The sequence below is a fragment of the Ambystoma mexicanum genome, chromosome 9 (genome assembly GCF_040938575.1).
Source record: "Ambystoma mexicanum isolate Mex_15411 chromosome 9, UKY_AmexF1_1, whole genome shotgun sequence".
In the NCBI taxonomy this organism is placed as follows: domain Eukaryota; kingdom Metazoa; phylum Chordata; class Amphibia; order Caudata; family Ambystomatidae; genus Ambystoma; species Ambystoma mexicanum.
Genome location: NC_090931.1, coordinates 859,935,742 through 859,951,720, shown reverse-complemented (window position 1 = coordinate 859,951,720; position 15,979 = coordinate 859,935,742). Strand labels below are relative to the sequence as shown.

Genomic DNA, 15,979 nt, shown 5'->3' with positions numbered 1-15,979 from the left:
ATAACAAGCCAAAGATGTACGCTCATTGTCTAACTGAGAGTGTATGATTGTCAAACTGGGAGTTTAAGGAGACTGACAAACTGAGAATATGCCTAGATTGACAGAAAAAGATTTATTTTAGGTACGATAAACTTGGAATATACTGGCATTGTGCAAATGAATGTCAAACCAGGAGTCTATCAATTTTTGCAGCATGCATGGATTGTCACATTGGGTATAGAATGGAACTGTGAAAAGGTATATACACCGGGGTTGTCAAATTTGACTATACTGAAGTTTAACTGGTAGAATACTGGTTTGTCAAATTGCGAGTATAATGGGATTTTCAATTTGTCATTTAATGGGACTGTGTAAACTGGAAATATATTGGGATTGTCAGATGTTTACATCTTGGGGGTTCTTTGAGAGCTGTTAGGGAGAATTCTCATACATGCTTGATTTCCCTTACCTACTGAGCCCCTCAGCAGCTTTGCTGGATTTCTAGGATTTATTTTTCTCACTTGGTAAGAGTGTGAGCCTTTTTCCCACTCTTACAATGGGCCTCATTAGGACCCTGGCGGAGAGGGTTTTACGCCAGCGTAGTGCATGGCGTACCTCTCCGCCATACTACGAGTTCCCGTAGCGCCATGGAGGTTTTCTCCGCCTGGTTTTACCAGCCGGAGAAAACCATGGCGCTACGGGACCTCGTTGTTAATTACGCCACCGTATTTTACGGTGGCGTAATTAACTCCTTCCCCACTCCCATTATACCCTATGGGGCAAGAATGGGAATGGGGAAGGGCAGAATGGGGATTGGGGATTTACCGCTCCGCCGAGGTCGGAATGGGGCGGTAAATCCGCCAACCCCCATGGCGCTATCGGCGGCTTTCCGCCATGCTTCGCGGTGCATTTAGCACCGCGAAATCCGCCTGGGTCCTAATGAGGCCCAATGTGTTTTGCTATGTGTATTTCTACTTTTTGTGTGCTCTTTGGCACTAAAGCCTCACCTACTCCATGGCGCCAATTTCTTCCATGTGTGTTACACAGCACCTTCATTGCAGTAGAACAGGGTTGTCTTTTAGACTTCCCACCGACTCCATTTTCTGGGGCTGACTACTGTCCGTTGCCATTAACTTTATTTAGTCACTTTTACCACAGACCCAGTACACCCCATCTTCCATGGAGTATTGGAAAGGGTTAATTCATATCCCTTTTTGTCTGTGCCTCTTGGAGCATTGTTTTGCTCTCTTTGCACTAAGACTTGGCTGGTGGCAGTGGTATCTACCCTATTTTGTATACCGCGGTTATCTTAAATAACCATGGTATTGTTTTAGGCTATTATATTAGCCTCAAACATAAACCCGCTTGACCATATATATTTTATTACGGTTCCGGCTGGGTTTATTCGCCATTTCTTTTTTGTAAATGTCTTTCTCGTGTTTTACTCTGCGCGCCAAACCAAGTTTGGTCCCTTTGTTCATTGCTTTTTCATGGTTTTCCACAGAGAAGCCCTCCTTTAGGCGCCTGAGAGTCTGGGTAGGCAGGATGTGAAGGAGGGGGTTTAGGACCCCTGCCATGGGTTCCCTTGGTAACCCAAGTCGCACTCCTGTTTGATTGGCTGGGCGAATGTCCTTGCCAGGACAGCCACCCTGCTGTGTGATTGACAGCCAGGCTGTATGAATGGGGGAAAACTGCATAAAAAACAGGTCTCTGGGACTGGAAGAGCAGAGTCGCCACTGGAACGAAATAACCTATGAGGGACTGACAGAAGAGGACCCCTACCACGACTGAACCGCCCTGTGAAGCCCTGCTGCAGGTCAGAATCTTCATAATCCGACGACAGAGAAGATCCTTCAGGAAACTTCTTCTAGCTGGTGGGACCACCCAGTTCACCCAAACTGCAAGCCAGGACCCCTCCTCTGGTCCACTTCGCTGTACAGAGCTACAGTGGGCCGGATAGCCAGGAAGGACGGACCCTGCTTGGGTTTTAAGGAGGGCACCTTTTATTTGTTGCTTTGCTCTGCTGCTGGTTTCTTCCCTGGGTAGTGCAGGACCCTCCAGTCTTCCTACTTCTGATCAGTCCAACAGTTGCTTCAGAAACCGTGAGCCTGCATGAACTACCTGGAACTTCTGCCTCAGCTCCCTCTCCGTTTTAAGGTACTGTGCAAATCCGGTTGTTCGTTTCGTTCAGCCGCGGTTAAAGTGTTTGAAATCTTTCTCCAATCCGAGGGCTTGTCCTTCTCTTCTCTTTGAACTAACTTTTCTACCAACCAACCTCGCGCGGAAACCGTGCCATGAACTTTACCGCGAACTACACTGTCATGAGCAAAAGACTTTTGAACCATTGACTTTGGCCCTAAGCCTTTTCTATCAGATTTTATCATTGTAGTCTCTCTTGTTCGATTGCCCTTAGTACTTACCTGTTGGTGTGATTCAATTTCTGTTAACTTCTGTCTTTCTCTCCCTTTTAAATTGCTGCAGTGCCATTTTGCTCCCACTTCATTTTGTGAGCTTAACTTGTCTGGAATTTAAGGGAAGTGGTGTGGTGTATGAAGAGTGTGATTTTTAAACTGCTCAGAAGAGTGAAACGTTATACAACTGAAGAGTGAAATAAATGTATATTCTTTTAATTGAAAACCTTGAGTCAGTGTTTGCCTGAATCATAGTAATTGCTGTCCTTTGTGTAACTATTTGATACTGCTCACTTACTCTTGAGATAAGTCTGGCTGCTCCGCCATTGCTACCACTTTAACTGTGTAGTACAGGCTTGTACCAAAGGTGAATTTGTACTGTCACTTGTAGTCTTAATTGTGTGTGGTGTTCCCAAAGGGCATTGCATATAATTCTGCCTAACAAGAGCTTGCATACATTGCTGGCTGCAGTACAGGTTCAACTGCCAGATTCATGCTGGTGGTAGTGCTGGTACATTGGAAGGATTTGCATAAGTGTCAGGGCAGGTGCAATGACCACACTTGTGCTGCTGTTAGTTGAATTGCTAACACTGGTGCAAATGTTGTCATTGCATCCGCGTTAAGGTCAGCTGCATTTGGTGATTGTGCTCTGGCTACAATTGGCATATGAGGTGCAATAACCTAATCGGTGCAGTCTTAGAGCTGATGCAAAGACAGGAATGATGTGGCTGTGAAGGATGCCTCAATGAACATATTTCTGCTGTGTAAGGGGCTGTGATGATACCAAAGCATACATAGTCATAGACTGTGCTTCCACAAATTGAAAGCCAGGCATTATACCATTGAGAAGAGCAGTCAAAATTAGTAGATTGACGCCATGACCAGCACAACTCCGGTTACTGCACCAGAATTAAAACCAATGCATATTGGGTCACTGCCTCGGTGCTATGACAAATAATAGGCATATGCCAAAAAGAAGTTCCCAGGGTGAAGTGCTGCCGCAGAGCGAACACGGACCTGCATGCTATTGGCTTGCAGGGCGGCTGGTGAGGGAGCATTGCAGTCCAGCCCCCCTCAGCCAGCCAGCAAATCCCACCACAGAATCTAGTTTTCCTGCACTTCCGGTCTTACATTACCATGAGCTGAATCGCCCTTCCTTCTTTTCGACGCTGGCAGCAGAAGGTAAAACATGCTGGGAGGGGGTAGTTACTAACATTTTACATCATCAATTCATATCTCTTTTCTGAGTTATGCGTTTGGCAATCACTATCATTTGCATCTGAATTGATTAATTTTCTATCTGTTCATTCATTTTCACATATTAATCATCCGATTACATGTATCATCTTGTAACACAGTTCGTTTTACTGTGTAAACAATATCAATTGTAAATGATAATTGTATTTAACACGCTTTTTAAAATATATTTGCTCCCTTTCATTCTAGGTACGAAAAATTCACATCTGTTATGCCACTCCTTTAATTACATAGGACCCCCACATCATTTAATGGGTCCTTAGCTACTTGGGATTCTGAACCTGTGACAGAAACTTCTTAAGCAAAGCCAACGGAACCTGTTGGACACTAACAGGAGACCCAAATATGCACTCTTATAGGGATGTAGCCAATCCCAGGTTGATTGTCACACGAGTGTTCTTGGGCATACCCAAAAGTGGGGTGGATGGCCCAAATAAGATGTTAGAATTAGATAATATTATTGTTAACATTCATCATTACTCTGAATTTCAAAAAGAAACATCAATAAATTGTTTAGAGTGGATTTTCTGCGTAACTAAATGGGTGTCAGAGTCTCTCACAACAAATTGACGCCACAATAGTGTACTTGTGCATTATTCTTTAGTAAGTATAAACATAAAAGAGGAAAGTCAATTCCTCGAAATACCACCTAAAAGCACATTTAATCCACCTGTACAAAATCACGTACTGACAGTGTTTGAAAAGACAGTATTGGAAGACCTGAAGAAACTATCATTTAATACAAAGAGACAAGGAAATTTCTCCAAACAAGAGAGGCAGGTACTTAGGAATCTGCTGAATAATGAAGATATAATCTTCAAACCTGCGGATAAGGGGGGAGCACTCGTCCTCATGAATAAGTCTGACTACCTCAAAGAGATACGGAGACAACCAGCTGACTCTGAAACCTACAGAGAGATTCCATGTGATCCAACTGAACAGATCCGTACATTAATCCAACAAGTTCTGGATGAAGCACTTGATCGAGATGTTATCTCTGCAAAAACACGTAAATACCCGGAGAATCAACATCCTATTATTCCTGTGCTTTACATCCTACCCAAGATACATAAAAAGCTGGACAAGCCCCCGGGGAGACCCATAATAGCTGCCACCAATAGCATTCTGGAACACTAGCGATATCTGGACAAAGTATTACAATCACTGATACAGACCACAGAAACGTACATGCATGACACCATGCACTTTCTGAACAGACTGAAAAACATCACGTTTATGGAAGGGAAAGACACTCTTTTTACGATGGATGTCACGTCCCTTTACACTAATATTGTGCACGAAGCAGGACTAGAAGCAGTGGAGTGGCTATTACTACGGTCACCCAGTTGTAAAGGTGACAGACTGTTCATCCTTACGCTCCTTAAATTAGTCCTAATGAATAATTTCTTTAAATTCAGAGACCAATATTATCTTCAGTTATCAGGAACAAGCATGGGAGCAGCCATGGCACCCACCTACGCCAATGCGTTTATGAGACATGGGAATGTCCTCAGCTCACCTAGATGGGCACAACACCTCTCACTTTTTGTCCGTTATATCTATTATATCTTCGGTATTTGGTCAGGTCCAGATGAAGAACTCATGGATTTTTTTGAGATGATGAACAACATGCATCCACGAATCAAATTCACAACCTGCACAAGTAAAGCAAGTATTCCCTTCCTTGATGTTGAAATTTGCAACAAGAACAATTCCTTGGAAACCAGAATATATACTAAGACCACCGACCGTAACAGCCTATTGATGGCTACAAGTTTCCATCCCAAACGCACCATTGAAAGCATGCCTTTGAGTCAATTCCTTCGCTACAGAAGAAATATCTCAGAGATGGATGAATACAGGCAACAATCAGACACCCTAAAGATGAAATTTAGGAAAAGGGGTTATGGCTCTGCTCTTATTTCAGACATAGCATCAAGAGTAGACGCAATTGAGTGGGACCCACTCCTCACCCCTAAACCACCAAAGCAAGGAGAAACCCTGGTCTACGTAACAACATACTCCATACAGAGCCACAAGATCAAAGGGATGATAAAAAAAACTGGCCCATGCTGCAGATGGACCCTACATTACAACCTTTGTTCAGGGAACCACCCACGTTTACATACCATAACAGTAAATCCCTACAGAGTAGTCTGATTAATGCAGGGATACGTGAAAACCCAACAGCAGGACATTCAAAGGCACGCAACCATGCCTCAACTGCCAACATTGTGGGAACATAATTACTGGCAACACCATTACGCATCCGCATTCTGGCAAACCCATCATGTTGAGACATTCGTCCATATGTGACTCCAAAAATGTGATCTACGCGCTGAAATGCCCTTGTGGCTTTTATTATGTTGGTATGACCACAAGAAAAGCGAAAATCTGGTGGACAGAACATAAATCCAATATAAGGACAAGAAATTCCAAATCACCGGTGGCTATGTACTTCCTTGAAGCCCGCCACACAATTGCACAATTAAAATGCGTAATCCTTGAAAAAGTCACTCTAGGAAGCAGGGGTGGAGATCTGAACAGGAAACTACTGCAACGGGAGGTGCTATGGATAGACCTCCTGGATTGCATTTATCCCAGAGGAATGAATTGTGAATCCAACCTTATGTGTTTTGTTTGATTTTCCTTCCAGCATGTGCAAGGGAGAGTGGAGTACTCTTTGAACTTTGATGGTGGGATGGTGTGCTCCATGGACTATGTATCATTATTCAATATACAATTCAGCCATATAATGAGGTTTATCTAATGCTTCGAAGTGCAGCAGCAAAATTGAATTGATTTTGGGCCGGATGGGCTGTAGAACTGTTGAATGACTCGGTTTGTACATACATGTCGTTTGAATATTAACATGCATTTATGTGGTTTTTTTAAAAATATTAACATGCATTTATGTTGGAGTTATGATATATCTTTGTTCAAATACGCTTTATACATTGTACTAGATTGCAAGTGGCATTAATCACCTGAATTGGGTAGTACCTGTGAAGTCCATTCAATGTCTATTACAACTAACATATGTTTTAATACAATCATATGTTTTTCAATGCATTTGTGAACTATGGGGCAAATGCAGTTTCTCCTCAGCAAGTTCTCGAACAGTCCACATACACCTTTTCTTATGATGCTTCAACATATAACTAGCTTTCAGCTTCAAATTGCACAAGGAAGGGGCACCCGACCGACCTTGTTAGGACACGTGCCTTACTCCCTGGGACTACCGATATTGCACATGATTCCTCATTTACAAATTGTACAGGGAAGGGGCACCTGACCGACACTGTTCAGATACGAGCCCCTCTCCCTGGCACCATAAACATTACGTAGGCTCTTGATCAATTGACATAAGTGCAGTCCGAGATTTATAATCACGCTTTGTATTCCCGTATGAAAGGGCTGGAACTATCATAGTTTACACGTGGGACGTTGCTATAACAACATTCCCACACCAAGATGGACGCCGTGAACCCATACGCGCATGCGCGGGTTGTCCATGGCAACCATTTTATACACATTCACCCGCGAGTGAACGCTGGGTCCAGCGACTATGAACGGGGGTTGAAGACGCTCATAAGGTAAGCTCGAATTAGGTATAGGAATCTAGTTACCTAGGGAATTCAATTTAAGAACACATCCGCTTACATGGCAATGCGGATTCATATCAATACTATGCACGGACTGTGGTAGTCTGACACCCACAGCATAGCACGATTAGCTGTAGCACCAGGCTTGGCTAACACTGTTTAAGTAACAGCTCCATTTGTTTTAGGTTTTCATCGGACCGATTACAATCGCTCCACCGCTTACACAGCAGCCACACGCTGCTTGCAGAAACTTCATTAAGATCCTGAAGCCAGCCTCGGTGACTGGCAGTATGAGGATTGAATACGTATACATGCACTAGCCACCGAGACCCTGAGGTCAGTAACATTTAAAATGCACATATTCTCAGTTTAACACAGCTAGGAGTATATTTGATACTAAGACGCTTTACATTATCTGTAGGTCCCGTACAGAGACCACACTAAGGACACAGGAACGGAACTTAATTCTGCAATGAACAATAGGCACTAAGCCCTGAAGACGGATTTATAATTTGAAATGCGTCGGCAACTACATTACACCACGAGGAGCCTATTAGATTTAGATTTAAATTAAGATTTTTGTGAAATTCAAACACAATTATGTACCTCATTATCTTGTTTTGAATTTGCTATGTATAAAAGCTAACAGGAACTGTATAATTTTATATGCGAGTTCTTTACTTGTTAACAAAAATTGTTTGTCAATGGTTAATTGAAATTGACTTTCCTCTTTTATGTTTATATTTACTCAAGAATAATGCACAGGTACACTACTGTGGCGTCAACTTTGTTGTGAGACACTCTGACACCCATTTAGTTACATAGAAAATCAGCTCTAAACAATTTAATGATGATTCTTTTTGAAATTCGGAGTGATGATGAATGTTAACAATAATATTATCTAATTCCAACATCTGTTTTGGGCCATCCACCCAACTTTTGGGTATGCCCCAGAACACTTGTGTGACAATCAACCTGGGATTGGCTACATCCCTATAAGAGTGCATATTTGGGTCTCCTGTTAGTGTCTAACAGGTTCTGTTGGCTTTGGTTCTTCTTTATAGTCTTAGCTGGCCTTGAGACTGGTTCACCCATTTGCACCTTCTGATAATACCTATACATTGAGATACAAGAACATTTAAAGACAGCACCTGCATCTTTGGTACAATACTCAATAAACCAATTTATCACGCGGTGCCCCTCTACCCCCCTATCTCCTTTAGAAACGTCTTAAGCCCCATCCCCAAAAATGGTTTTGCAATGCATTGTGGCCCCCATCCCACGTAAAACACTGAGCTCACTGTGTACCAGTGACCAAGCCCCACTGCAAGAGAATAGCCATGAAGCAGACAGAGCCCAGGTTGCGTGTACCAAAAATCTGGGCGCACCTCAATGCCTTTTTTGTATCAACCAATGCTTCATGTCACAAGGCTCACATAATAGTCAGTGGTGGGTAGGGGTGGAGAGTGTATATGACCTCTGCTGGCTTCACAGGCTAGATACTAAACCCAAAAGAATGTGGAGAGTCTGCCCTTTTGTTGTTGCAAAGAGTTTCATAGTAGGACATGTCAGTAGTGAAGGGGCGCGGAGGCCTTCGGTACACGACTGGGCAAGACACAACCTGAAATGTCCTCAAGTGCACATTTTTACTCACCTTCTGCTGCACTGTTGCGTAACTGGCCTGGGGCAATGGACCTATTCTACTGAGCATGCAGGTGGCTCGGGGTCCTGGGAGATCTGCTGCTTTAGGCCAGCTGATATCTAGCCAATTCAGTCATGCCTTAGAAACATGATTACGTTATCTAGGCTCGTAACACCAGATAGAAACATATGAACACAAACGCTGGAAAATACAACCTTATAACAGTATTACTTAAAATCATCCCATGCTCCATATTAATGCAAATAAACATGGCACAAATAATGTCAAGTTTGAGTTTCAAGTCAAACAAAGGAACACACATTATAAATAAAAATGAAGATTAATAGCACCGGCTAGATCGGATGTCTACAGCGTATGCAAGTAGCTATTTTTAAGAGGTTTGCCATGATAAACCATTCTCCAAAATATCATTTAGTATACTGGGTTCTGATGGGTGATCCGTGGTGTGCAGCCAGTTGCTGCTGGCTAGAAATGCTGATTATGTCCTTCACAGTGTGAAATGGGTGCATTGGAGTGGGATTGCACATTGTTTTGGAACAGGCACATGGTGGCCCCCTCCTTCACCATGCTTTACATCATCATCTTGGTTCTTGCACGGGGCTAATAACAAAGATTCTGGGTGTAGAAGTATCGACCACCAATCCTTTCTGAAGGCTCTCTTAACTCGGGCTGGCATTTCATTACAAACTGGCACAGCGTTCCTTGCCCGGAGATAATGTCGAGGTAGAGTAGCCTGCAGAATAATATTTAATAGACAGATTAGCCAATAAAGGAATATAAACAATAATGACAATATCAGGAATACATTGATAACAGCGGTGGGACTATCAGGTAGACAGTACAAGTAATAATGGTCCCAGCCAGGGAGGCAGTACAAAGAATAAGCTACTTACCTTTACGTGCATTATTAGCACCTAGGCTACATAGTTGGCTTTGCAGCTACCGACATGTTTATGGTTTCTTTCCTTCTTTCTTTCTTTCTTTCTTTCTTTCTTTCTGTCTTTCTTTCTTTCTTTCTTTCTTTCTCTCTTTCTTTCTTTTTTTCTTTTTCTCGTTCTTTCTTTCTTTCTTTCTTTCTCTCTTTCATTCTCTCTTTCTTTCTTTCTTTCTTTCTTTCTCTCTTTCTTTCTCTCTTTCTTTCTTTCTTTCTTTCTTTTTCTCTTTCTTTCTTTCTTTCTTTCTCTCTTTCATTCTCTCTTTCTTTCTTTCTTTCTTTCTTTCTTTCTTTCTTTCTTTCTCTCTTTCTTTCTTGATTTTTTATTTTAAAGCCAGAGTTTCATTATGCTTAATGGAAGGTGGGCTGGTGACATTCCCGGAGGGTTTACCAGAGTCACAGATAAGAGCGCTTCTTCTCTACATTACCTGTTTATTCAAGCATGTTTTTTTTTCCTTTGATTTTGGATCTAAATATGGAATGTGGAGAAGAAATCGATCAGTATCATCTTGTTGTTACCCGCCGGGTCCACAGACCTTTGACCTCCCCTCAGCCCCAATCGATAGGGCCAGTGAATTAGGTATAAATCAGTGATCTGCAAACCTAAGAATTTAGCCAGAGCTGACCACTATTTCAATTATGAATGCGAAATGAGATTGCATCATTGTCAAATATCTCCGGGTTCAGTCCAAATGGGGACTCTTCGGCACATATGTTTTTTTTCAAAATACGAATCCATTCCTTTATAACGAATATCGTAGACTGTATATTAGTGACGCGAAATGGGATAGAGTACTGCCCGCCAGGGGCACCTTGGTTAAGCAAAGACATGCTCACTACTGTGAAAGGAATATCCGAGCCCGGAAACGTGATCTCAGAAGGGAGCTGCACGCAGCCGAACTCTATAGTCATAAGAAGGAAGGGGTTGCCGCCAATTGTAAAACTGTTGATCAAAAATAACGGAAATGGGGCTTGCTGACCCTTAGCTGCTGAAGAAATTAGATTGAGGTGAAAAATGCAAAAAAATATAGCGTGCATTCTGGAAGGTGGTTAATGACCATCCCAATAAACCTAAACTACTAGAGGGGTGTGCAAAGAAGCATGGGAACAGTGTATACAAAGCAATCTGGACAAAAGCACTGAAGGTCACAGCATGGCCTTTGAAAGTAAGGAAAAGTGGCATTTGAACCACAGTGTCGGTTACCTACCATATCAAAAAGAGTAAGGAGTCCAGAGCCCTGGGGCTGGATGGCATCTGCAACACCCTCATTAAATGTAGTCCGGAGAGATGGGGCACTGTATTATACTGTCTTTTCCAGAAAATGTGCGAGATTGGTCTATTGCCCGGTACCTGGGCTGGGAGTATTGTGGTGCCGGTATGCAATCGCGGACCTATCAATGAGCCTAACAGCAATCACATCCTAGCGATGCTGGGTGCTCGTGCACACATATTTGCGAGGATGATATTGACTGAATTGCAGGAGTGGGTTGACATTAATCATGTACTTCCATTTAACCGGTCAGGATTCAGAAAAACTGTTCAACAATAGACAATTTAATGCTGATCACTACTTTAATTGAGAGTGCCTGGAGCCTTCGTCAACAATCACTCTTTGTAGCGTTTGTTGACTTTAGTGCTGCATCTGACCCTTAGGGCCGGATTCTTGGAATTTTTTGCACGGTTCAAAAGTGACTTTGCACTGCTGAAAAGTGACTTTGCACTGCCGACACAAGCCCTGATTCATGGAACTTGTGCAAAGTGTATTTCTGCTGTGCAAAGTCAGTGCAAAGTCAGTATAAAGTCATTGTTGCAGTACAGCATGAATTTGCACTGACTTTGCACTGCGTAAATACACGTTGCACAGCTCCATGAATCAGTGTTTGTGTTGACAGTGGAACTAAAGAGGTTGGAGACTTTTTGTGTAAAATCTCTCCTGTGCTTCCCGAGCCAATTGTCAGTATACTATCTATTGCGTGAGCTAAACATTGGCTTGATCAAGACAGCGTTCGATGTGCAATGTGCCATGTACTATTTTCATTTGCCACCAGGTTTTCTTACAAAACATTTTCATCGAAAAAACTCATTGAACATTTTGTTTGTTCCCCTCCAAGCCCCCCTTCCTATTATGTAATGCCTATTCCTAATTCCCTGCCGCTTTTATGCCCTTACATTTTCATGAAAAAACTAATTGAAAAAAACCTGGCGGCAAAACAACTGTATACCATCTGGAAAGTGGGAACCGAGATTGGGATGTGGCCCTGGGGCAGAACATGATCTGCTCTCTTTATGCTCAGTACAAAAAAGCAATCGGGGAAAAGCTACTAGACCTTGATAAACAGCTGCTATTGACAGACCTATATTCCAAAGCAAATAGTGGGAATTACTCAAATGTTTGGCACTATTCACTTGCGCCTGGCCAGCATATTCAAGATTTCTCTAATTCATATCTCTGTATGGAGCACATGAGACTTAAATTTAATCTTGACGATACTCTGGAGATACTTGGCTCACGATTGTTGATGAATAGAAGTGCACGTACATGTAGACTATGTAAAGAACTGTGAAGGGGTTAATCCAGAGAAGGTGAGCCAGGAGGAGAAATCCTGCATCACAGGACATCACAGCAAGGAAAGGGTGCTTGGATAGATGCAGGAGGAGGGACCCTGGGGATTGATGGACAAGTACCAGGCCTAATAGCATGTGATCTACAAGGGGTGAGGGGCTTTCCTCTAATATGTGTGTGGTGTCGTTGCAGATGTCTTCTGAGGAGGGAGAAGGTGCCAATGAAGGGGCATACTAAAGCTCAGGAGGACTGAAGTGAAGTTTTCGGGTGATTTGTTCTGTTGAAATCAGCCTCGTTAGGCTGGGTGAAGAAAAGCTACCACGCTGGGCAGCGGTGCAGCTGAAAGGCTGACAAGAGTTGTTGTTTGTAATTATCTGTCACGGTAGACCGGGATCGCAGCTGAGGAGGCCCGTGTTCGGAGCCAGGAACCTGTGAGGAATCGACCAACTGTAAAATAAATGCTGTCATCTGTATAAAGAGGGAGAAACAGTGGTGAGGAAAGCCTTTTTGGCAAGAACCATGAGGGACTAAATTAAAACATTGAACTGTCCTGTGAGTTGGGAGGGGTTTTGTTTATAAGGAGACTGTCATAAAATAAAACATCAAGGGAGAACTTATGATACCAGGGGTAAAAGTGACTGCTGCACGAGGAGAACCCTAAATAACAACCTGGACTTGCAGACATTATTCAAGAAACCTTTTTGTCTACCACAATCAGAAAAGAAGGTGAACCCTGTACAGAGATTGTAGAATATCCCGTTTACACGAGAGAATTCTAATGAAAAGTCAGTAAGGACTATCTCTTTTATCCTGTGGCGCCTTTTCAGAAGATTAATACAAGTGAAATAAAGTCTCCTCAGTTAAAACTTATTGGTGCGTTGTCTTAATTCGTGTAGAAACTGTTACAATAGCATTGCATTGAAACAGTGAAACATCTGGTAGGCGCATGCACTACATTACATAGTGAACATAATTTTGCAAAAAGAGCAGCCATGTTGGATTTGAGCTCTTGTACTACGCCAGACAAAATCTGGAATACAATGATGGACAGAAATGATATACCCTTCATTTATCATCTGGCGAAATTGTGGGTAATTATTAAAAAATGCTTGGACTATGATTGTATAGTAGACTCTCAAATTAGAATGTAAATAGACAGAATACTTTTTAAAGGTGGACGGGATCTCGTATGACATAGAATTGATTTCACGTAGCATGTATCATCGAGTTGATTATAAAAAGCCAGATTGGCAGTATTATAATAATAAAAAAAAACAAAAAGTATTTTCCACTACGTGATTTTTAGATAGTGCATAAAAGGTTGATTGTATAATGCATTTTAAATGTATGTATTTCTTTTTGCAGAGTGTTTTTTACAGTGTGAACAGTTATTTTAACTGTAACACGCTATAACATTTTCATTTTTTCATTTTCATATTCATTTATTTGTTTAGCGCTTAATTCCTCCTCCGAGGAAATCCAAACAGACAACTGTAACGAGGCATAGATGTTTAATTTAGAATGGGAAACCTGTTTAGCCACCTTTTCTGAAGAGTTGTGTTTTAAGCTTTTTTCAAAACAAGGGAAAAGAGTCCAGCTTCCTATGATCGGAGGGTAAAGAATTCCCAGCACGAGGACCAAACACACAAAAACACCTTTGACCTTGGTGCACTAATTGAGATATAGGCACCGCCAGCAAATTTTGAGCAGATGAACAAAGAGGTCCTGCTGCATGGTGATAGGAGCCAAGCCCTATAGACACTTAACAATAAGACAGAGGACCTTGAAAAGGAAACTCTCTTGCACTAGTAACCAGTGAAGTGAGCTAGAGTGAGCAGGTCTAGTCAAATTGAAAAGCAGTCTCAAATCTGAATATTGGGCAACTTGCAGATGATATATTTGACTTTCTGGTATCCCGGTAAGAATGGCATTGTAGCAGTCAAGTTTGGAGTTTTTCAACACTCCAAATGACAACTGTTCGACCTTTCTCAGAGATGAGAGGAAGAAAAGGTCACAGGAGTGTGAGCCGATAATATAGGTGTTTAGGGACAAATAATATGACTTCTGTTTTGGTGGGAGTGAGTTGCAACCTGTTTAACAGCATCCGACTTTTAATTTCTTGGGCACAGTCTAGAATCTGTTTGATTGAATCTGATGAATTATTGATCCTGATATAGATCTGTGTATCGTCGGCATAGGAATGTTAACATAAGCCACATGTTTAAAATATAGTTAGTAGTGGTAAAATATAAATGTTAAATAATAAGGGTGAGAGGGAAGAGCCCTCTGGAGCGCCGCAAGGGGCAGGTATAGAGCTGGAGTAATGGGCTCCCATTTTTACTTGCTTAGTCAGATGAGATCAAAAAGATAACAATCATTTAAGGGACTCAGCCGATACATGGGTGACCTCGGTCAGTCTGGATAATAGTATGTCAAAATCAACTCTGTTGAATGCCGCCGACAGGTCAAGCATGACCAGCAAGCTAAGATCACCCTCACCTGCCGATCTTAAAATGTCATCCCAGATGGAAAGAAGTGCATTCTGTGTACCGTGGCAGGGCCTGAAACCTGATGGAAACATGCCAAGAAGATGTTCCTCCAAGAACTTTTGAAGTTGAGAGGTAACAACCATTTCAAGGACTTTTGCAGGAATTGGGTGGTAATGTGTAAATAGATCAGAATCAAGTCATGGCTTCTTGATTAGAGGGCTCAAAAAGGATCTTTTAAACTCTTTGTGGTCCATGCCTTCAGTAAAAGAGGAATTTACAAAACAGGTGATGAAATCACTTAGATCAGTGGCATGGCATTCGCCCAAGCAAGCAGAGATTAAATCATAATTATGATTTGTAGGTTTTAAATTTGTGATCAATACAGCTATTTCCTCCAAGGTGACTGAAGTAAAATTAAATGATATAGGACAAGGGAGTGTTGTGTAATCAGAATCAGGAAAGGAAGGTTGAGAGGTGGAGTGTTGTAAATTGATATTACACCGAATAGTGTTAACTTTGTTCATAAAAAACTCATTAAAATCATTGGATAGTTTAAGAGAAAGGGACAGGCTCGATGATATACATGAGGGATTAAAGAGATTTGTTATAACTTCGAGGACCTCTTTGGGCTAATTGTTTGCTGTGTCAATCTGAGTCTGGAGGTAGCAAGATTTGCAGAACTAATGGCTTTTTTGTAGATGTTAAGTGCCATGGTAGCTGCCCGGCGATGAAGTTGGTTTTTGGATTCGCGTCAGATTTTTTCTTTCCTGTGATAGTCCTTCTTTAAGTCCCTAAGAGAGTCTGAATACCATTTGTTGGTTTTACTTTTTTGAATGACTGTAAGTTTAATAGGGGCCATGGTGTCACAAGCCTTCTGTAGGATAATCATGTTGGACTGGAGGAAATCTTAGTAGTTACAATACACACTATGTGGGATCAGTCCGGAAGATAAATCAGTACCTATTATTTTATTAGGCTCTTTTAAGCTATGTGAGGAGATCTCAACCAATGGGTTAGTTTTGTGGTGTGTGAGTAGATCTTTCTGAATAGTGAAGATCCCACTGAGGAGGTCGGCCC

General features: G+C 42.0%; 1 long non-coding RNA gene across 2 annotated transcripts in view; it reads left to right on the top strand.

Moving 5' to 3' along the window:
* The window catches only part of LOC138488699 (uncharacterized), a 132,416-nt gene extending 118,892 nt beyond the window's left edge, over positions 1-13,524 (top strand). For both annotated transcript variants that reach the window (XR_011274695.1, XR_011274696.1), the window contains one exon: positions 12,606-13,524. This is a non-coding gene — a long non-coding RNA (uncharacterized lncRNA). The remainder of the gene's footprint in view (positions 1-12,605) is intronic.
* The last annotated feature ends 2,455 nt before the right edge of the window (positions 13,525-15,979 follow it).